At 45.5% G+C, this 24,098-nt stretch overlaps 1 pseudogene; it reads right to left on the bottom strand.

The window, feature by feature from the left end:
- Positions 1-681: 681 nt before the first annotated feature.
- LOC139030426 (nucleolar RNA helicase 2 pseudogene) lies at positions 682-11,351 on the bottom strand (annotated as a pseudogene).
- Between the last annotated feature and the right edge of the window lie 12,747 nt (positions 11,352-24,098).

Raw genomic sequence — 24,098 nt, 5'->3', positions numbered from 1 at the left:
CTTTGCGACCCCATGGACCGAGCACGCCAGGCCTCCCTGTCCTTCACGGTCTCCCGGAGTTTGCCCAAGTTCACGTCCACTGCATCGGTGATGCCGTCCAACCGTCTCATCCTCTGATGCCGTCTTCTTCTGTTAGAGTACTACCCCCCATATTTGGCAAAACTTTTACCGCCCCTACATTCTGTATTGTTGTTGTAATAACAAGTTTAATGGTTGCAAGAGATGTAGTTTCCCACATACTGTAAATATGTTATAAAATTTTATTAGAAAATTTACCTAAATTTTAACATGGTTTGTTTTTCCTTCAAAATCCTGTTTCTATCCATATCTCTCACAGAATTTTGTCAAGTTGTAACACGTTTCTACTTGAGTGATAGCTGCTCAGTCATGCCTGACTCTTTGCAACCCCATGGACTGTAGCCTGCCAGACTCCTCTGTTCATGGAATTCTCCAGGCAAGATTACTGGAGTGGGTTGCATTTCCTTCTCCAGGGGATCTTCCTGACCCAGAGATCCTGCATTGCAGGAGAGTCTTTACCATCTGAGCCACCAGGGAAGCCTACTATTAAGAGACATTTCTAAGTATAAAGACAGGTCAACTTAAAAAGTATCAGCAGATACATGCTTGACTTTATCTTACAATATATAAACAATACATTAGAATATGTAATGAATCCATACACCTTTTCCAAAGGAATACCCAAGACAGAAGTAGCAATAAAGTTATAAATGACATTCATCCATCAGATGAAATAATTTAGATGAAGCTTTTCTCTGTACAAAAGATGGGGACTGGGCAAGTGGTCAGGAAGGAAATATAATGTGCTTTTAACTTTGTATGAAAAATAATGTTCAGTTCCACATTGCTGAACATAGTTCTCTTTTCGCCAAATAAATCCTCTACTTCAAGTTACTGTCCAAAAGCTTTATTAAAACCCCGCATCTGGCCTTTGTTTTGGAATATGTTACTTTTGTTGCCACCTCCTGATCGCTGCCCTCTGGAGCTTCTACTTCTTTCCCGCTGTCCCCTGACACCTCGGTCGCCCTCGCACTGTCCCCTAAAGGCTCGGTTGCCTTCCCGCTGTCCCCTGACACCTCGATTGCCTTCCCACTGTCCTTGGAAGTTGCAATATCCTTCCCGTGAACCTTCTAGCTCTCGTTGCTCCGTGGCCACAGAAAGCTGCCAGCGCCGTGAATCATGCCACTTTTCCTGTACTTCTGTTACTGATGCAGTAGGGATATCAAAGCAAACACCCTGCTTTCCTTTGAGAAAGACCATTCCCTTCACTTTGGAATCAATATCCTCATCCATCTGCTTTTTAAGTTCTTTCCAAGCATAATTAATGTTTGGTGTTTCAACTGAGCACCACAAGATCATGGTCACAAAGCCCGCTTCTGAGTTGATCAAGGAGCGCTGGCCTACCAACGTGGCACTGGAAATGTGGGCCAGGGCTGCTGCCAGGGCTTCCACAGGTCCCTTCTCCTCAATCAGCTTCTTGGCTTATTGCTTGAAGTGACCAATTGCAGTGGGAGGTACAGAGTCCAAGAGCCTGATGGCATCTTTGCTAGAAGCTTTTATTATCTCTGTTGCAGAAGGAACACCAATTCATTTAAATTTAATTCCTGCTTTTTGCTCCACTTGGACTAACTGGTATTCTTCTTTGTGCTGGTAAAAGCAGATGCAAACCCCAGTTCTCCCAGCTCTGCCTGTTTGCCCAGAATGATGAACGTAGGATTCAACATCCTTTGGTGGAGAACTTTGAACAAGCAGATCAACCTCGGGGATGCCTAACCCACGTGCTGCAACATTGGTTGCAACCATAACTCCAAAATCACCATTTCTAAAACCTTTCGGGGTGATTTCCCTTTGCTTTGATGGAATGTCTCTGTGTAACGACTGGGCATCCTGTCTTAGAGCCACATTCTGTGACAACTCCTGGGCTTCTTTCTTCGTTTCACAAAATATGATGCTGCACCCTTGAAAACCACTGTACACTCAGATCATGTCTCCAATAACTGCTGCCTCCTGAGTCCAGTGGCACTTGATAGCCAGATGCTCTACAGTTATTGCCGTTTTCTGTGTCTTTTTACCAATCAGGTCCACTTGTTCATATGTAGATGTCATGTATTTCTTAGCAACATTATACACCCAATAGGGGCAAGTTGCAGAAAAAAGCAATGTTTGGGGATTGTCTTCTGAATCTTTCTTGTATGCTACACATAAAATCTCTTCCACTTGATCAGCAAAGCCCATATCCAACATCTGGTTAACTTCATCCAGGACAACATGCTTAAGTTTGGTGAGATCTAGCTTGCCATTCTGCAGGTGGTCTTTGATACAACCTGGTGTCCCAGTCAGAATATCGATCCCATTCCTCATGTGTTCAGTTTGTCCTCCATAGGGAGGTCCACCATAAAAACAAGCCACTGCAGCTTTTTTGTGATGTCACTGAAGTCTCTGCTTACTTGACTTGCCAACTCCTTTGTGGGTGCAAGAACCAGTACCTGAGGGGCACGCCTCTCTTCCAGTCTTGCAGGTCTCCAAGAAGTTTCTCAACCAAAGGGACAGCCAAGGAGAATGTCTTTCCAGTTCCTGTCCGCGCCTGTGCAATCAAATCCTTCCCACGATAGACATGGTGAAACGTCTTTGCTTGTATAGGAAACAGGAAGGTCACCCCACGGGCTTTGAGAAGTTTAATCATTTCTTCAGATATGGGGAAATTAGAGGAAGCTTCTTCTTTTTGCCCCACAGTCATTTCTGCTCTAACTCACTGTTTTCTTCACTGGCAGTTTCCTTGCAGTTGTAGTTAGGTCCAGAGTCAGGGGATCCATTCTTGAGGTTGGGGCTTTTTTCTTGAATTTCTCCATTTATTTCTTTTTCTTTTGCCATCTTTTTGGGCTTAGGTGCACCCAATTCTTCCTCAGAAGGCTCTTCATTTTTTTTATAACTTTTTTAGTTTTAGGAGAAACAACTGTCTTTTCAAAGGGCTCCTTTGATTTTTTTGAACTTGTGGTTTTAGGAGAAATAGTGTCATCTTGAGCTGGCTTCTCTTTTTTTTTGCCTTTTTAGATTTAGGAGAATCCACGTCAACCTCGGAAGGCTCTGCTTTCTTTTTAACCTTTTTAGTGTTGGGAGAAATAATTTCTTCCTTTTCTTCTGCTGCCTCTTCAGTCTTACTAGATTTTGGCTTCTCCTTTTACCTTTCTTCTCAATTTGTTTTCGCGGCATCTCCACTTTTGCCATGGCCGCGTCTGACTCCAAGTCCACGTCTTTTACTGATAATGCTATCATACTTTGCAACAGAATATGTATAAAATTTAAATTAGTATTTACTTCCCTATAACTAGAAAGTTCTAAGTGTTAAACTTTTTCTTCTGGGTTAAATCACTCCAGACAGCGATTGTAGCCATGAAATTAAGACAGTTGCTCCTTGGAAGGAAAGCTATGACCACCCTAGGCAGTGTGTTTAAAAGTAAAGACAATGTTTTGTCAACAAAGGTCCATCTAGTCAAAGCTATTGTTTTTCCATTAGTCATGTATGGATGTGAGAGTTGGACCTAAAGAAGGTTGAGCTCCAAAGAACTGATGCTTTTGAACTGTGGTGTTGGAGAAAACTCTTGAGAGTCCCTTGGACTGCAAGAAGATCAAACCAGTCAATCCTAAAGGAAATCAACCCTGAATATTCACTGGAAGGACTGATGCTGAAGCTGAAGCTCCAATACTGTGGCCACCTAATGCGAAGAGCTGACTTATTGGAAAAGACCTGATGCTGGGAAAGATTGAAGGCAAAACGAGAAGAAGGCAGCAGAGGATGAGATGGTTGGTTGGCATCACCGACTTCAATGGACATGAATCTAAGCAAACTCCAGGATGTAGTGAAGCACAGGGAAGTCTTCTGGCATGCTGCAGTCCACAGGGTCGCAAAGAGTCACACATGACTTAGCGACTGAATAACAACAATAACAAATTCTCATTACAATTATTAGTAATACACGATTGATAAAATTCTACATATGTGTAGGAACATATATGCTTTGGTAAAGAATTTTTAGCAACTTAAGTAATTTCTAGGAAATGAATCCTTTACTCATATCTATTAAGTTTCTTAAAAATTAATTTAGGTATCTATAAATCAGATTATTGCTAGAATGAGACAGGATTAGGTGAAAATACAGCAAAAAGGTGATTTAGAGTAGAATCCATAACACATTACCTGTTTACTAAAATGTTATGGGCATGTGGTGAAAATTAATAAAGTCAAAGAGGAAGTAAAAAATAAATATGCATTTACAGTACCTAATTTGGCAAGAGTTAATGAAAATGTCCTGAAAATCTGAATAAAAGTTAAGAAAATGCAAATTTTATTCTTGATATTGAACTCTTTTACTGGGAAATACAATGTTAATTGTCAGAGGTGGAACTTTCTACCTCTTGCCCCTAGAAATAAAGCAAAATATGCAACAGACAGGTGGTCTTGAGTGAGGAGGTATTCTCCAATAACATACTTTCAAACTGTATTTCAAACTGTCCCTTTGTTTGGAGCAATTTAGCACTTAGAACAGTGCCTGGTGTTGAGTGTCTGGGTCTGTTCTGGCTGCTGTAACAGAATGCCACAGGCTGGGTGGCTTATAAACAACAAGAATTTATTTCTCATAGCTCTGGAGGCTGGAAGTCCCAGCTCTAGGTGTCATCAGGTTGTCTGCTGACAGCCCACTTCCTGGTTCACGTGCGCAATATGTCTCTTCAGTTGTGTCCCCGGGGTCTCTCTGTGACCCCAGGGTAGCCCGCCAGGGTCCTCTGTCCATGGGCTTCTTCAGGCAAGAATACTGGAGTGGGTTGCCATGCCCTCCTCCAGGGGATCCTCCTGACCTCGTCTCTTATGTTTCCCACGTTGGCAGGTAGGTTCTTTACCACCTGCACCACCTGGGAAGCCTATCCCAGTTCATAGATGCCATCTTTTCGATATAACCTCACATGGCAGAAAGCTCTCTGGGGTCTTCTATTAAGGACACTAAACCCATTCATGACGGTTTTGCCCTGATGACCTTATCACCTTACAAAAGTCCCAGATACGTCCAAATACCATCCCTTGGGGTATTAGGTCTCGGCACATGAATTTTGGGGGCTCACAAACCTTCGGTCTGGGTCCCTCTGAGTGTCTTGTAAAGGAGAGCAGGAAGGCAAGAAGGAAGGTCAGCAGAGGGCGCCACTGCCGGCGGCGTCCCAGGTTTACTTGCTCTAGGAGAGAGAACACGTGGAATCGGGGCAGCTGGGAACTAGTGCCCTTAAACCTTTCTGAACCCTCCGTTCAGTCTTTTTGCGCCCGAGGGGGTCTCAGTCTGAAGACTGCGATGACCTCGTATTTAAATCTAAGGGCGCACAGCTGGGAATCTCCAGCAGGTGGCGCTGCAGTCCCCGCCCTTGGTAAAGGATGCTTTGCGGCCTGCTTGATCTCCCGTGGACCGAGGAGGCTGGTAGCTACAGTCCATGGGGTCGCAAAGAGTCGGACAGGACTGAGCGACCTCACTGGTCTGGACAACTCTGATCTTTGTTTAAGGAGCTAAGTAAGCAAGTTTCTCTTCTCTGCTGGATTTTTAGGGGAACAGGGACACTGCAAGAGAAAATAAAGAATGAGGTATGTGGAGGGATACTTCATGAAGAGAAGTGATGTGACTTCTGAGAACTCAGGGAGTACAAGCGTTATGAAAGTTACTGTCGATTACAGATCCATTGATAAAACATTAGATCCTGCTTCCAATCACCACAATGTTCTGTTGACCCACCAGTGACACATCACTCCAGGGTGAGGGCCAGGCCCGGTGTGTCTTCTGAGCCCTGGGTTAGGCCTTTAGCTCTAGGGGGCGGGAGAACACGCAGGTGCTAAGATGGAAGCGGCTTTGTAGAGGGGGCGCCCACAGACTGCTGGGGGCACGCACGGCCACGGCCCCTGGACGCTGGCGCCCACCCTGATGGCCCAGCAGTTACCCCAGAGCCACAGCACTCGTGCCTTTGGTTCCTGCTCTGCGTGAGTCTGCGTCCACTTTCTACTTGGACTCTGAGAATTCACTTCCTTTGTCTCAAGTTGAAACTTCTCAAAAGACAGCATTTGATTGGTTTAGTAAGCCATCACCAGGAGTCAATTTCTCTGCCAGGAAGAAGGCCCGGCTGGGTTCTATCCAGGCCAGCAGCCCACATGCTGATGGCTGCTTCTGGGTCGTGCACCCCACCGGATGCGACCCCAGCCTGGCCAAGGGGGCGACATCACAGCTCAGCTGGGCGCTCTGTGCTGCAGGGGCTGAGATGGACGCGGTCTGCCCGGGACCGTGGACGGGGCATCACCAGGGGCCCCGCCAGCCCGTCCTCCTCCCAGAGCACAGGCACGGAACAGGAGAACCTTTTAGCCAGTGGAACTCTGGGGAGGCCTGCTCCAGCTCTCTGGTGATTCTGGCAGAAGTGGCAGCAGTTTCCATCCCATGTGGGGTCAGGTCAGGATGCCATCTCTGGATCTGAAAACACAGAACTGCCCTTCTCTTCAGGACAAAATCTCCCCCTGACTTAGCACCAACTTCCTGACTCATGGTTTCCAAGAAGGCGCTTTCATCCAAGAATCTAGAGGTGCCAACCTGGGCAGAGAGGTATGAGCAGAAGTGGAAGTGACAGCTTTTAAGTCACTGCTTTGAAGGAAACTCCAATTATTCCGATGACTCCAGCCCCAAATAAATAACTAGAGCAGCAGCAGCAGCTGCCAAGTCTGGTCTTCGCTTTTTAAATCAGCATTTCCTGCTCTCTGGCCTGTAACGATATGACACCTTAACTAGGAGGATATTTAAGAATATCATTTTAGTGAATTCATAAAAAACCCTGCCATTTGCTCTTCTAACCCAACAAAATCTACGTTGACTATGCCAAAGATTTTCAAGGTCAAAGAGCTTGAAAGAGCTTCAAGATGTAAGACTCTGCTGTTACCACTAGTGTTTATGAGCTTTCTACAGTGAAACCATCGTGGGGAACTGGAACAGTATCCATGTGCCACGTTTGCATTCTGAGCCACGGTTGTGGCTCTTGCCTCGTGCCATCATGTCCAGATCCTCAGGGCAGGCTCCTGTGCTTTACGGAATGTATTCTGAGCCACGTAGTTCTCACTGGAGACCGAGTTCAGCTGTTGGTGTGTCAGTTTAGGGCTGAATTTTCTGCTTTCTTTTAAATGATTTAACTCACTGTGCCGGGTCCTCCTCGCTGCGTGCCCTTTCCCCCAGCTGCGGCGAGTGCAACCTGCTCTCTAGTGGTGACGCGCAGGCTCCTCTCTGCGCCCTTGTGCGCAGGCTCCGGGGCACACGGGCTTCAGAAGTTCCAGCTCCGGGGCTCGCGAGCACAGGCTCAGTAGTTGCGGCCCATGGGCTTAGCTGCTCTGTGGCATGTGGGATCTCCCCAGATCAGGGATCAAACCTGTGTCTCCTGCATTGGCAGGCGGATTCTTTACCGTTGAGCCACCAGGGAAGCTCTGAATTTTCTTTTTTAATGTTTGCCTTTTCAGAGATGGTTTTGTTGATGATCTCAATTGCCACACAGATCTTCATGTTGTAACACTTTTGGAAAGAGTGCTCTGAAAATCACAGCTGTGTCACAACCACACAAAGCTGTAACTGAGAACACCGAACGTGGGTCGCAAGCCCTGAATTAGTCTAGTGCCTGGCACGCAGCAGGTGCTCACTAAACATGGAGAGTGAGTGGACAAAGGAATGGACAGATAAAACTATTCTTCCTTTTGTTCTGTCCTCCCCTGCCTCGGATGGTCCTCTTGAGCAGGTGTATCTTACAGGTGGAGTGACCTGGAAGGAAAGTCACAATGCTGTCCCTCTCCCCAGATACCCTGCATCAGCAGCAAAATTATACATACGGTGAATTATACATGCAGGGCACTGAATACTCAGTCTTACTCATCATCCAAGGCTAGGCCTCTGAATAAATGTATAAAATCCTACTTTTAAAAGTTACAAATGTCCACAGGCAATCGAATGCCTTGGAAACTGCCTTCAAAGTAAAAAAATAAAAAGTATGACTCCCTCCACTCCCGCTTCACCCTCCAACAAAATTTCAACACAAACCAAAATTTCTGCCATACACATGATCATTGGACAGAAGGGGAAAAAAGCCTCCTCCTCAATTCTTTTACAGATTTTGAGATGCTATGAATTGTTACCAGCTTGGTATGTGACATCTATTTAAAGAGTCTCCAAATGGTTTACATTATCAGGAATCCTTGAATGAAATCTCCAGGTTTAGTTTAAACCTCAATGGGTAGTAATATCCCTTCAGGTCTTGCATTAATTATATCTAGGAAAAGTACATAAACATTCATTTAAAAGCACTATTTCCAAAGCATGTAATATTTACACGCTCACAAAGCACAGTTCCATTCTTGACTGGATGTCTGCTCCTCAGAGCAGACATGGAAGCAGTTTTTTTTCTTTTTTTCCCCTTTATGTCCTGCTACCTTTCTGCTTATTTTCATTCAAAATTTATAATGAGCTAAGCTGGTTGGGGCTGGGGGGTGGGGGGTTAGCTTGACAAAGAGAAGGGATTTCTCTGTCTACAGTAATGATAGCATCACCTTGATTCTTATAGAAACCCTGAAAGACAATGGAATCCAGGGCTTCACTTTTTTTTTTTAAGTATGACTCTTAATATACTAAAAGAGTTAACTGCCAGAATTTCCAAAAAGTTCCTTTTTTACTTGTAAGAACATTTAACATGAAGTCTAATCTCTGGAAAGATTTGTAAGAGCACAAATAGGTACCACATTGAAGTCTAGGGCTGATTAATCTTGCACAACTGAAACCTCACACCCCCTGAATTATAGCTCCATACTTTCCCCTCCCCAGCCCCTGCCTAACACCCATCTACTCTCTATGGGTCTGACTATTTTAGATGCCTCATGTAAGTGGAATCACGTAGCATTTGTCCTTCTGTGTCTGGCTTCCTTCACTTAGCATAGTGTCTTCAAGGTTCATCATTTGTTGCATACATAAAAAATATTCATTCCTTTTTAATGGCTGAATAATATTCCCCTATGGGTTTCCCTGGTGGCTCAGCGGTAAAGAACCCACCTGCTAATGCAGGAGATGTGGGTCCGATCCCTTGGTCAGGAAGATCCCCTGGAGGAGGGCATGGCAACCTACTCCAGTATTCTTGCCTGGAAAATTCCATGGACAGAGGAGCCTGGTCGGCTACAGTCCATGAGGTTGCAAAGAGTCGGACATGACTTAGTAACTAAATAACAAATATTCCCATATATATATATACACACATATATATATGTATATATATACACCACATTTTCTTCATCTGTTCATCTGCCACTGAACATTTAGCTTGTTTCAAAAAATTAAAAGTAGAGCTACCATATGATCCAGCAAGCTCACTTCTGGCTATTTTATTCAAAAGAACTGAAATCAGGATCTTGGAAAGATATCTGTACTCACATGTTTGCTGCAGCATTAATCCCAACAGCCAAGACATGGAAACAATTCAAAAAGCATTTCAATTTCCATTTGGCACTTTTTAAGTACAGACTTCACAAAGTCGTTCACTTTTTTATACTTCAGAGAAAAACATTAACTTCTTATCCAGTAGAGAGAAACAATGACCCAACATTTGTAAGTAGATATCTAGAGAAGAAAAAAGAAAATTGAAGTCATTGTGGGCCATCACATGGACGGAAATTTTCAAAAACACTTGGAGGTCTGGAAGTGGAACCCTAAGCAGTACCCAACTGGTAAACAATCTGCCTGCAAGAGACCCAGGTTCGATCCCTGGGTCAGGAAGTTCCCCTGGAAAAGGGAATGGTAACCCAGTCCAGTATTCTTGCCTGAAGAATTCCGTGGACAGAGGAGCCTGGCAGGATACAGTCCATGGTTGGCAAAGAGTCGGACACGACTGCGCGACGGACTGACATGTAAACAGCGCCCGCCCCGCCCGCCAGCACAGGGGTGAGCTTAGAGAGTCGGGGCTCCGGGTCACAGCAGGTCAGGGTGTTAAAAGTCTGGAAAAACTGCTCGTCAAGTTTACCTGCCTGGGCTCTATTTACACCTCTCCCTTTATTATGACACTAACCTCCATAAAAATGATCTATTTTTCATCTTAGTCTTTTGCATTTATCCCACTCCAGGTATGTCAATTTCCACACCACTGTGGGAATTTGATACTGACTTTGGAGATTTGCCACTAATAATACCAATTGAGATTTATCATTGATACAATGATAAATTGTCAGGACTCACCTGTGACTTGGTGATGAGTCTTCTGGGTATATATCATCTCTCTTGGCTGAAAGAAGACTAGTATGAACTTCTGAATCATAGTTTTAAAATACCCAAGTATTTAGGGATTACTTTTACTAATTAATCAAGAAAAAAGTTTTTAATGTTTAAGCCTGCTCCAACATGCCCCATCTTGCACTGATTACCTAGAAAGGATCCAGATGCTGAGTCTAATTAAAAGCATAGAACACTTGTTGTAACTTCAGATTTAAAATAAAGAGTATTAAGCATGATAGAAGCATGTTTGCTCACCAGAAAGTATACCCATTTACCAATAATTCACAGTAGATTTCTGCCAAAACAATTCTCTAAATACATGTTCTATCTTGTGGTCCATGATCTGTTACATTTTCACCTGTTTCTAAGTAAGTACAGTTAGGTAATAAGGGTTTCTATTTTCCTTTTTTTTGTTTGACTGACTATCCACTTACCTTTCATTTTCCTATTTGAGAAGCAAAACATATTCTTGGGGATTTGTAAAAATTCATGATTTATTTACATTTCTTTGGCAGTTTGAGGCTACTTTCCCAGCTTATTTTTTAAGTGAGGGGGAAACAAAGCAATGAAACCTATCCTGTTTCAGAATATAAGCAGTTTAAAGCCCCTCAACAAGCAAAGGGAAATTGAACATTTCAGCAAATATCAAGAACTGTGATCTAATGTTCTAGCAAACACCAAGAATTCTGCATGTTTTGGACAACTGCAATTTGTCTAAAGCTGGAAAAATAGATGATGCGGGAGAGGTCAAGCCTGCTAAATAGTTCTCTGTATCTACTGCACAAACTCTGCAAACACAGGCTGAAATTCTCAGCTTCTTCCTTGGGACAAGCGAAATAACCAAACGTACAGAGAAACGTCCAGCTACGTGACAGACATTTCTGCTCGCATTCAGACATTTGCCTCCTCCGGTGCCGGCGGGCAGGTGTCAGATGGCTGCTTGGGCAGAACAGGGTTTTGGCCTGAGTGAGTCGTGCGCACCTCTCCTAGGCTCACGGGCTCTCGGGTCTCACCCCTGACGGTGACACACGCCATGTCCGTGAGCTCCAGGCACCGACACAGGTCGGGCTTTTCCTCTTGCACTGCTGTAAGAGGACTCGGCCGCCCCGAGACTGTTTATACATACGTGCCGGTTAGGTTCCGGGGCTGCTGCAGCAATCGGGGCGGTTGACAACAGCAGAAATGGGTCATCTCCCAGTCGAGGGCCAAGGCGTCAATGCCTCGGCAGGGACGTGGTCTCTTTGAAGGCGGTGGGGAGGACCCCTCCTGCCCCGCCCACTATGGTGGCCCCTGGGGGCCCAGGCTTGGAGCTCCAGCCTCCAGGGTCTGCTCTGCCCTCCAGTGGCCTCTCCTCTCCTCTTCCAGACACCGACTTAGGGCGCCCCACCTGAGTTCAGTAAGACCTCATCTTCACTTATTACACCTGCAAAAGCCATGTTCCCAAGTAAGGCCCAGCTCAGAGGGTCCAGGCAGACGTGAGTTTGAGAGGACACAACTCGCGCCAGTGAGTGTGCATTTCACCATCACGGGCTGCGCGCAGCAGGCTGGACACCCCCACTGGCAGGCCCCCTCCTCCAGGAAGCCGCTGCTGCCCCCAGGACACGTGGCCCCCCGATGCCACCCTGCCAGGCCTCTGTCCACCGAGTCATCCCACAGACACCCTGACAATCCGGGTCTCGAGCAGTCTCTGACCCCCGCTGGCACCTTTAGAAGGAAGAAGAGAAATAGAAAGAGGAAGAGAAACGGGGAAAGGGACTGTCTAGTGGAGAGGAGGCATGGAGGCAGGAGAGCAGGACGAATGATGCCCAGGGTGGAGCTTCTACTCAGACGGGGGCATCTGTCCAGCAGGGCCCTCTGCTCCTCCTCACATCCCACCACGTGTACTGGGAGCAGCCCCAGGAGCTCCTGGGAGATAAGCCTCTCACCGCCCACTTTCTAGAACGCAGTAAACACGGAACATGTCAGTTCTTTTCCCAGAGGGTTAAGGCCACCCTGCAGGGCATCACAGCGAGGAGGCAGCCAGGCCTGGACCCTGTGCCCGCGCCTGGCTGGCTGCCTCCAGTAGAGCCGTGATGGGGTGTCCGGGCCAAACCGGAGAAGATCCCCTTGCAGTTGATGACATGCAAAGCCCAGGGCTCCTCTCCCACGGGCGCCTGCTAGATAAATAAGTATCCACTTGTGTGCTGAGTTTTTATTCCCAGTTCTCTGTTCCTTTTCCTAAAGAGATCCCCTAAATTCTAAGACCTAAATTCAAACCTGGGTCCAGGCTGGGCGAAGGAGCGACGGCAGAGCTGCCCAGACCTAGCAGGTGAGGTGTTCGGGCCCTCAGCCTGGATCCCAGCTGCTGCCTCGGATCCCCACTCGGACACCACGGGGGCTTCATTTCAGAGGCATCTGCCGGCTCCTCCTGACTCAAGCTGTCCTGTCTGTTTTTTTAAAAAAATCTCATTTATCTTCTCACTCTACTTAATTTTACAGAAAATATAAAGGCAGAAACCACAGGTGCCCACACTTCCGCTATTGTGTTTAGCCTGGCCTCTTGGTGATCCTCGAGAACGACCTCAGCCTATGGAACATCCCCTGGGAAACCTTAGGAAACACAGCTGTCTCCTGGGGGGGTCCTCATGCAGCGGGTGGGGGCTGGGATGGGAGCCCCAGTACCCCCAAAGCCCCCAGGCTCCTAGGTTGAGGGCCACAGATAGGATTCAAGCTAGTTTACCTGCTGTGGCCGTGTCATCAGGAGAGGATGGTGGGAGGCAGTGGGGGGTTTCTGGGGGAGTGGTCCGCTTGGGGAGGGTGATGGCGGGGAGGTAGTGGGGATGGTCTCATCCTCCTCCTCCTTGCTGAGATCTCTAGGGAAGGCCCTTCTTCCTCGGGATCCAGCGAGGATTTGGAGCAGGTGGGGGCACGGGGCAGGAGACAGAGGGTGCTGAGTGTAGATGTGTTCTGAGCACAGGTGGGGAGCAGGACAAGGACCAGGCCAGGAAGACTTGCTTCTCCACGGGCAGGAAAGAAGGAAGAGCTTCCAGATGAGGGCACAGGATGGAGTGTGAGTGCCAGACGGAGTCTCAGACAGTGGAGGAAATCATGGGTCAGAGACCAGCCCCACCTCCACAGCCCCGGGAGTTATCTCTGAAGATAAAGCATCTTTTGAGGAAAGAAATCAGCATTTGAAATTCACCACATCCCAAGGACCCCAGTGTCAGATGACAACCGTCCTCATCCAGGAAGCCCTCTTCCTCCCATGGCCACCATATATGTGTGAAAGCCACCCCAAGGAGTTGTGCAGTGCACAACCTGAGCCACAGTTCTCTCCTTTCTTCCACAATGGGGAGAAATGAGAAATCAACAAGAGAAGATAATTTGGGGAAGTCACAAATATGTGGAAATTAAACACCATACTTCTTATTAATCAAAGAAGGAGTCATAAGAGAGTTATAAAACACTCTGAGATGAATTAGAACAAAACCACAACATGCCAAAACTTACAGGCTGTAACTTAAGCACTGAAATAAAGCAACAGAAGGAGTGAAATGTATAGATGTAAATGTCTATATTAAAAAAAAAGATCTCTAATGAATAACTTAATCTTCTACATTAAGAAATAAGAATAAGAAAAGCAAATCCAAAATCTAAATCAAGAAAGGAAGCAATTAGAGGTTAGAGTGTAATAAATCAAATAAAGAATAGAATAACAACAGAGAAAATAAACAAAACCAAAAGCTGGTTCTTTGGAAAGACCAGTATAATCAACAACCTTTAGTTAAACTGAGCAAGATAAAAAGAGATGATGTAAACTATTAACATTGGTAATAAAAGAGGGGACACCATTGCCAACTCTACAGAAATAAAAAGGACCATAGCGGATGCTATGAACAACCATATGCAAACAGATCAGACAACCTAAATTAAATGGATAAACTCCTAGGCAGGCAGAAGCCGCTGAAAATGAGCCTAGACGAAACAGAAGATCTGAATATGCTGATAAAAAGTAAAGAGATTGAATTAGTGACTTAAAACTTCCCACAAAGACAAGCCCAAGTTGGTTTCACTGGTGATTTCAACCATGTGTTAAAAGACAAATGAATGCCAACACTTCATAGCTCTTCCCAAAAAACAGAAGAGGAGGAAGCACTTCCAGTATCATAAGCCAGTATTACTTTGACACCAAAACCAAAGATCACAAGAAAAGGAAACTGCGGACCAATATACCTTATGATACCATAAGGCGTATTAACACAAGAACCCTCAAAATGCTAGCCAGCTAAATCTAGCAATATGTGAAAAGAATTACATCACATGACTGAGTGGGATTTATCCAAGCAAGGTTGTGGATAGAATGAACAAGATGCTTCAGAGCCTTTATGTGTATACGATAACATGCGTTTATACAAATATTTATGGCCTGAAATACGTGCATCTTTTAAAAAGAAGAAAGTAGAAAACCAGTGAACTAAGTTTCAGACTTAAGACATTAGGAAAAATTATCTATAGATCAATTGAAAATAAAATAGATGTTAGGGAAAGAACAAGAGAACTCCAAAAAATCTAAAAAGGAAGAGAAAAAAAGAAAAACCATTTATCACCATAAGCTATAAGAAGGCTGATCAAGCCAAACATTTGTTGTTTAAAACTTCTGGTAGATTCCTTAAAAAAAAAGAAGAGTAATAGTGAAAAAATATATGAAGTAATAATAATACTAAATAAATATTAATAATAATAGTAAATAAATAAATGAAGAAGAGGACAAGACTAAACAGAGGAGCTATTAGAAACTATAAAAATTTACTACATGTGGCAAGAAAAATAGCAAGCTCAAATAATCCTAAAGCCATTATAGAAAAGTAGGAGTAATTAAAAATTTTCCCCAAAAGAATACAAAAATTTTTTGGTAGATCCAAAAAATTCTGCCAAATTTTCAAGAAACAGATCATTCCAATCTTATAGAAGCTCTCCCAGAAGAAATGCTCTCCAAATTATTCTAGGAGGCCAGTATAATTTTGATACCAACACCAGATAAAAACAGCATGAAAAAAAGAAATTAGAGCCTTATTTTACTCATTAATATGGATGAGTTCTAATAAAATATTAACTGAATCTAATTGCACATGAAAAAAATAACATGCTACAAGTTGGAGTCATAGGAATTCAAAGGCTCTTTAATATTTTCATATCTATACATTTGATTTATTACATTAAGAGAGCAAATGATCCTAAGTGGTTATATATATATATATATATATATATAGCTATACATACATATATATAAAACCATATATGATCATATCAACAGATCCAGGAAAAAAGCATGATAAAATTCAACATCCATTCATGATAAAAAGGCACCTTGACTTGATAAAGAATATGTATAAAAACTTACAACAGGGGCCTCCCTGTTCGTCCAGTGGTTAAGAATCTGTCTTGTAATGCGAGGGACACCGGTTCGATCCGTAGTCCAGGAAGACCCCACGTGCTGGGGAGCAACTAAACCGGCACCTCACAGCGACAGAGCCCATGAGCCTAGAGCCTGTGCTCCGCCACAAGAGGAGCCGCTGCAGGGAGGAGCCTGTGCTTGCCACAACTGGAGAACGCCGCTCCGTGCAGCAACGAACACCCACCACAGACAAAAAACAATCTTAAAAAAAACCGTACAACATAAGTCATCATAAATGGGAAACTAATAGAATTATTTCCTTTAAAGGCAGAAACAACAAGGTCAGAAACAACAGGATGTGTGTGCTGAAAATACAGAATCTGTAGGCTGCAAACTGAAAATGTGATGAAAGAAATCATAGAATACCAAATAAACGAGGAAATGTATTATATACATGGATTGGAAGACTGAAAATAGTAAAGGTGTCAAATCTTCCCAAAACAGTCTTCAGATTTAATGCAATTCCAAGCAAGACCCCAGAAGGATTATTTTGCGGATATAGACAATCTAATTTTAAAATTTATATAGACAGGCAAAAGAATTAGAAAAGTCAGTTTTGAAAAAGAAGAAAATTGGAGGAATCACATTTCTCAACTCTATGACTTACTGTAAAGACAACAGTAATAAATCACATCAGTGTATATCAGCAAAGGGATTAGCACATAAATCAATGGAAGAGAACAGAGTCTAGAATTAGACCCACATAAATACAGCCATGTTAATTTCTGACAATGGCAAAACTGCAGTTCAATGGAACAAAGACAGTCTTTTCCAGAAACCAGTGTTAGAACAATTGGACGTCCATATGCAGAAAAGGGACCTTATCGTGAGGCTTTATTAAAAAATTAACTGCAAGACTGAAATCCGTGGTTAGGAGAATGTTTCTCACTGTGGGAAAATACCTGCCACATATCTGTTAAAGAACTTTCTTCAGAATACATAAAGAACCCTCAACTTCAATTGTCAGAAAACTCTAAAAATTAGGAAAATACTCTGAGCAGACACTTCCCTAAAGAGGATCTACAGACAGCAAATAAGCACATAAAAACATGCTTGACATCACGAGATATTAGGGACATGCAAACTAAGGCCTTGTGCGTGGTCTACAAGCCTTGCAGGCCTCTTCACAGCAAGGTCATCTCAGACTGTAAACTCCAGGAGGGCAGGGGACTTGTTTCTTCTACAGTGGCTGAAATACAGGAATCCTTACCACAGCAGGTCTGAGTAGAGATGCAGAGCCCCCAGAACTCTCGGCACTGCTGGCAGAGATGGGAAATGGTGCAGCCACCTCAGGAGGCAATTTGGGCAGTTTCTCATAAAGTTACTGGAGAAGGAAAAGGCTACCCACTCCAGTACTCTGGCCTGGAGAGAATTCCATGGACCGTATAGTCATGGAGTCGCAAAGAGTCGGACACAACTGAGTGACTTTCACTTCAATTTATAAAGTTAAGCAATCCCAATCCTAGGTATGACTTTCCCAGAGAAATAAAAATGCACATTCACACAAAATCCTGGACATGACTGTTCACAGCAGGTCTATTCATATTCATCCCAAACTGGAAAACAACTCAGATCTTCTTCCACAGGTGGACAGATAAGCAGCGATATATCGACACGGTGGAATATGGCTCAGTAATATACAGGAATAAGTTACTAGGCTTCCTGGCGACTCAGTGGTAAGAAATCCGCCTGGGATTCCCAGGAACTGCAACTGCTGAGCCCACGTCTGAGTGCCCTGGAGCCCATGCTCCACAGCAAGACCAGCCATTGCATCTCACGGCCACTGAGAAGTTCATGACACCCACTAGACATAGCCCCCGATCCCCGAAACTAGAGAAGAGCCCACGCAGCATTGAAGACCCAGCACAGCCAAAAATATATAAATAAATGATAAAAAATGTAAATAAAATAAACGCCAGCCTGAAATATGAGCCAAGATGGCTCATCCATTCAGTCCCCATGAGGTTGAACACCAACAACAAAAAGAATAAATTACTGATACAAGCAACTACTTGTATGAACCTCAAAAGCATTATGTTGCATGGGAAAAGCTAGTCTCAAAAATCCATGGTTCCACTCCTATGACCGTCTCAAAAGGATCAGTTCAGTTCAGTTCAGTCGCTCAGTTGTGTCCAACTCTTTGCGACCCCATGAACCTCAGCACACCAGGACTCCCTGTCCATTACCAGCTCCCAAAGTCCACCCAAACCCATGTCCATCGAGTCGGTGATGCCATCCAACCATCTCATCCTCTGTCATCCCCTTCTCCTCCTGCCCTCAATCTTTCCCAGCATCAGGGTCTTTTCAAATGAGTCAGCTCTTCTCATCAGGTGGCCAAAGTATTGGCGTTTCAGCTTCAACATCAGTCCTTCCAATGAATACCCAGGACTGATCTCCTTTAGGATGGACTGGTTGGATCTCCTTGCAGTCCAAGGGACTCTCAAGAGTCTTCTCCAACACCACAGTTCAAAAGCATCAATTCTTCGGTGCTCAGCTTTCTTTATAGTCCAACTTTCACATCCCTACATAATCACTGGAAAAACCATAGCCTTGACTAGATGGACCTTTGTTGGCAACGTAACGTCTCTGCTTTTTAATATGCTGTCTAGGTTGGTCATAACTTTGCTTCCAAGGAGCAAGTGTCTTTTAGTTTCATGGCTGCAGTCACCATCTGCAGTGATTTTGGAGCAAAAGGATAAAATTCGACAATTCCCAGGGGAGGTGGGAGGGGAAGCGCAGCATGAGGGTTTTTGCATGGTGGAACTATTCCACATACACAGTTACATGACTCCACACACTTGTGAAAATTCCCAAACTGGTACACACGCCCACACAAAAGTCAGCTCCACTGTATGTTGGTTTAAAAATCAAACAGTAGAAGCTAAGAATGCAAGTTGGAACTTGCACCAATGATTATTCCCATGTACTTTCAATGATATCAGTATTTTCAAAGTCCTCATTATAGCAGAATTCCTTAAAGTGCCCAATACCAGTTATCCATTTTCTTCAGTTATACAAATTTGATTTATTCACAGGGAAAAAAATAATGTAGGAGTCAGACATGGATTGGAATAGGAAATGGCTACACACTCCAGAATTGTTGCCTGGAGAATCCTGTGGACAGAGGAGCCTGGCAGGCTACAGTTTGTGGGTCACAAAGAATCAGACACAACTGAGTGAACCCCAAGACATGGATGCTTATTACTACTGTTTCTAAATAACTTTGACGGGAAGATAAAAAAACAGAAGACAGAAGGATTGGAAGGGAAGAAAGCAAATCATCATCATTTGCAAGTCGGGGGGGAGGGAGGCTAAGAAACACACAGTAAAGGGGGTGCACCCCCTCCTCGGCGCAGATGTTCTGGACCAAGGCTGACCTGAGCCAGGAAAGAGGGCATCTGTGGATGACCTCTGGACCCTTGTGATGAACAGGATGAAAGACTTTACTACTTAGAAAACAGGTTATTGTTTTAGCACCGAAACTGACTAAGCTGTGAGAACTGCCAGACCATCGTCAGGCGCCAGAAGCATTGAAAACACCACATGTTACGAGGAAATCAGCTTGCTGATTGCTCTGAACGGGACAAGCCCATTCATCACGGTGAGGAGACCGTGAGGACATGTGGAAGCAACAAAAGCTTGGGGCCAAGACTTGAGACCGCCCCACCCTGGACGCCTTCACTACATCCACGGTCCACCGCCGAGAGAGACAGGAGACGCCGCAACGTCCCAGCTCACAGTAAACAAGACCAGTGCCTTCCCTTCCTTCTTGGAATTTACAATCTAAGACCACTGTGATGTGAGTGGTGGGTGAGTCTCAGAGCCTAGATCTTCCGCATTAAAACTGAGACCTGTAGAAACAAAAGGGTAAGTGCACTTGGCAGAAGGAGCATGCGAATAAGGGAAGAAAATGACGTGAGAGAATGAGACGACCTTGACATGGGGCTGAACAGGGAGCCAGGATGCTGCGGAAGCTGCAGGTGAGGGAATGAGGTGAGTTAACTGGTCTGCGTGATGAAAGACAACTTTCCTCCCCCTCTGGCCAGAGTTACTCAACTATGTGCATCAACTGGCACTTGTTGTATGAGATTTTTCTTTCTGAGTAATCCTGTACCTTGGCAAGCATGTGAAACATAGTTTTTGTAACTTAAGAAAAAACATTTCTGGTATCTGTTAGCTGCAATCAGAACAGCCCTAAACTGTGCTTTGGAGAGAATCTGTTTTCTGATTTCACGAAAGCCGCCGTGCTTTATCAGCGGGCTCACTTTCATTGTCGTTTGATGTTTTCCTTTATTAAAAATCATGCATTTTAGCAGGGACTCGCACAGATGTTAGTCCACCCGTGTTCGCAGCAGTATTATTTGCGACAGCCATTGATTTGTGGAATCAATTCAGGTGTCTGTGGAGAGATGAATGGACAAGCAAAATGTGGGCTAGCCATCCAACAGAACATGACTCGGTCATGGCACCTGCTGCAACGTGGATGATCCTTGAAGACATTACACTCAGCGAAATTCACCAGCCACAAAAGGAAAGATGCTGCAGGATTCCATCTATAGGGTACCTGGAGTAGTCAAACTCTTAGAGACAGAATGCAGAACAGTGGTTGCCAGGGGCTGGGGACAGGGAGGAGTGGGGTTTTATTATTTGATGGGGAGAGATTTTCAGATTAGGAAAATAAAAAGTTCTATAGATGGTTAGTGGTATTGTTTGCACAACAAAATGAGTGTCCTTAATGCCACTGAACTATACACTCAAAAATCACTAAAATGGTAAATTTTAATGTTCTACATATTTTACCATACAAAAAAATTTGTTTCCAATTGAGAATTATATACATTTCAGGTTAATTTATCCTTTCACATACTATTTGCTTCTAAATGTTGGCCATCAGGAATAAAGCTGCTGTAAACATCCACATGCAGATTTCTGTGTGGAAATAAATCCTTTGGGTCAACACCAAGAAGCACAACTGCTGGACCATGTGGTCAGAATATGTTTACTCTTGTACGAAACTGCTAAACTGTCATGCGAGTGGATGGAACCGCTTTGCGTCTCCGCCAGCAGTGCACGAGAGCGCCCATTATCCCGCATCCTCACCAGCACTGGGTTTTGTCAGTGTTTCGGGTTTTGGCCGTTCTTGTAGGCGTGTAGTGATAGCTCACTGTTTTTTTAGCTTGCAGTCCCCTGAGGACATGTGATGTTGAGTGTATTTTTTTTTTAGTGAGGTTTGTGAGCACATGCTTGAATGACACGAAAACTCAAGATGTTTGTCGAATGTGATTTAATTTTCTTTTGGATAGCTCATGAGAAGCAGGAGAATACTCATCAGTGGGAAAGCTAAATCTGTCAGGCTTCCATGCAGCTAACTTAGGGCCGAGGGTTATCTTTACGCTCCCTTAGCTGGGGGACGGCACCGCGCTTCCAGTCTCGGGTCACTACAGGCCTCAGCGGGCCCTTCAGGCCTCTCAGCCACGCTTCCAGGACGACGGCCCATCCTCGCCCCACAGCTGCATCCAGCCCCACTGCACGGCGCTGAGAGCTGTCTTCTCGGGCAAGGAAGCGACTGCCGCGCTCTGGGTCCCCGGGCCCCCGGACGGCTCCGTGCTGGGCCGCCCCGTGCCCTCTGACACAGGGCCCCCACCCCTCCCACCCCCCCACCCCCCGCCTGCACCTCCGAGTCCTGCCCCTGGGGCCCCGAGACCTCCCTCACTGCTGGTGGCCCCTGCCCAGCTGTCACGACTCCCCTCCAGGAAGGCCCCTCAGGGCCTCACCCGACGCCCCTCCCCTGGCTCCACCTGCCCGTGTCTGAACGCCGAGCACATGCGTGTCTCACAGACCTGCTTCTCCCTGACTGGGAAGAGCAGTGTCTCCTCCTCTTGAATTCCTTGGCATCCAGCCCGCTGCCCCGAGGAGCTGAAAGCTGTGTGAGGTTAAGGCTGGGAGACGCTGTCTGGGCTGCAGGCTCGGGGCATACGGCCGCCTGGATGCAATCGCACGGTCTTTTCTCTCACGAGGCCACCGCGTCTGTCAGCGCTTGCAGAGCCAAGGTTCACGGCGGGGAGGGGAACGGGGTGATGGACAACACCATGGCTTCTCGTAGGCTGACGCCCAGTAATCTGCCGAGAAGACCCTGATTCCAGAACCATCGGTATTTTCAGGATGCGTATTTGGCGCAGCAGCAGAAGCCGAGGTTTCAGGCTCTCTCGACTTCAGGGGCCTGGGCCCCCCAGAGCCGACGGCCTTCTCCTTTCACCTGCTGGTGACGGAGACCCACCAACAGGACCCAGCTCCACGCTCGCCAAGCAACTGGAGCTGCAGATGACTCCGGCACGGTTTACTCTCAGCACGTTCCACGTGGCGCAGCTTGTCATGTGCCGAAAGGGAAGTATTTTGGCACGTCACCCTTTCCTAAGAGCCCTGGGGTAGGAGTCCCAAGGCCAAATCTCAGGATGCACTCTTTCCCTGAGAGAAGCTCTCACAGGAACGGAATGGGCTTGATCCCCTCTTTCCGGCGAGCTCCGTGATGACTGCCCCGCCCCCCGAGGCATGGGCTGGAGCAAGGGCGTCCATGGACAGGGAGGAGGTGTGATCATCCCCTATCTCCCCTCTCGCACTGGCAGGAAATCCCCACTAGCAGCTGTGTCTCCAACTGAATGAAAATGCAAGAAAGGAGGCCAAAAACGGTTGGAAAGCTCCTCAAGCTCGTCCCAAACAGTGCAGTGCAAGTGTGTGGGTGGGCAGGAGACCCCAGGGGCTTTACACACCAAGGCAAACCCTGCAAGGAACACGGCGATGCGTCCTATGTGAAGATTTCAGGCCAAACTCAATACACAGCAAAGGCATCAGCAGAACAGCACAGCAAAGGCTGCAGAGGGAGGTGGTAGAGTCTCCTCTTCAGCACCGCACAGGAAATCGTGCCGCGAGCGTGCAGGTCTCCAGCTCATGGACTTGACCACTATCACTGGTGCCCCAGACCGCAGGGTAAGGAGCCGCACTCAGGGCCCTGAAAGTGCATTTTCCTCATGAAGAGCCATCATTTCACTTCCAAAGGCCAGAAGTGGCCCCACAGATTCTGTGGTAATTCTTTCCTGTCCTGCAGTTTGGTCCTTTTGTGATAGAACCGCATTTCAGGCCAAGCTAGGGATGAACTAAAATCTTATTCTTACAGTTTTGCAAAAGGCTGGTAAAGCAGATAAATATCTGAAATGTTCTTGGCCGGAGGCAGGATACGTCAATAAATGATTGTGAGATGTACAAACACTCCACCCACTGACTCCCAAAGTGGGCAATTCCAACATGGAAACAGGAATTAGAAAATCACACCTAGGACTTCCCTGGTGATACAGTGCATAAGAATCCATCTGTGGATGCAGGGCCATGAGCTCAGTCCCTGGTCTGGAAGATTCCACATGCCTCGGGGCAGCTAAGCCCATATGCCACAAATATTGGGCCTGCATGCTGCCACCACTGAAGCACGCGCGTCTGGAGCCCGTGGTCCACACAAGGGAAACCGCCCCACGAGATGCCCGGGCGCTGCAAGGCAGGCGGCCCTGCACGCCACAACCAGAGAAAGCCTCACGCAGCAGTGAAGACCCAGTGCAGCCAAATATGAATTCATAAATATTGGTTTAGAAAAAGAATATCACACCTAGAAGCAGGTAAGTTGGCCACCAACCCTGTTACTCCCACTAACAGATCATAGATTTTTGTTTTTTTAAGTCTATTACTCTCTTCTGTAAAGTATTAGATAACAACATTCACATGCTGCCAGGTTACTGGGAGAATTGTATGAGTTAATGTGTGGGAACATATCAAGTATTATACACTCTGAGGTCTATTTGTTGTTGTCAAAGTCCTTTTAGGAAAAAAAATACGTTGATAAGCTCATAAAATTGTAGTAGGGAAAGTCGTTCAGTCGAGTCATTTATGAAAAGTGAAAGTCGCTCAGTTGTGTCCGACTCTTTGCAACCCCATGGACTATATAGTCCATGGAATTCTCCAGGCCAGAATACTGGAGTGGGTAGCCTGTCCCTTCTTCAGGGGATCTTCCCAACTCAGGGATTGAACCCAGGTCTCCTGTATTGCAGGTGGATTCTTTACCAGCTGAGCCACAATGGAAGCCCCAAAATGTAGTAGAATTAAGAACTCAGTTCAGTTCAGTTCATTTCAGTCGCTCAGTCGCTCAGTCATGTTCAATTCTGCGACCCCATGGATGCCAGGTTTCTCTGTCCATCACCAACTCCCAGAATTGAGCACTAATAAACCTATATATCTAGTACAATAACAGCCAAAACTGTAGAATTTTACTCTTTCTTCCAGGAAAGGCCTATAAGCAAAATATTCAT

Source organism: Odocoileus virginianus, chromosome 22 (genome assembly GCF_023699985.2).
Source record: "Odocoileus virginianus isolate 20LAN1187 ecotype Illinois chromosome 22, Ovbor_1.2, whole genome shotgun sequence".
NCBI lineage: Eukaryota > Metazoa > Chordata > Mammalia > Artiodactyla > Cervidae > Odocoileus > Odocoileus virginianus.
The sequence above is the reverse complement of the archived record's forward strand: the minus strand, read 5'-3'. Positions and strand labels throughout refer to the sequence as shown.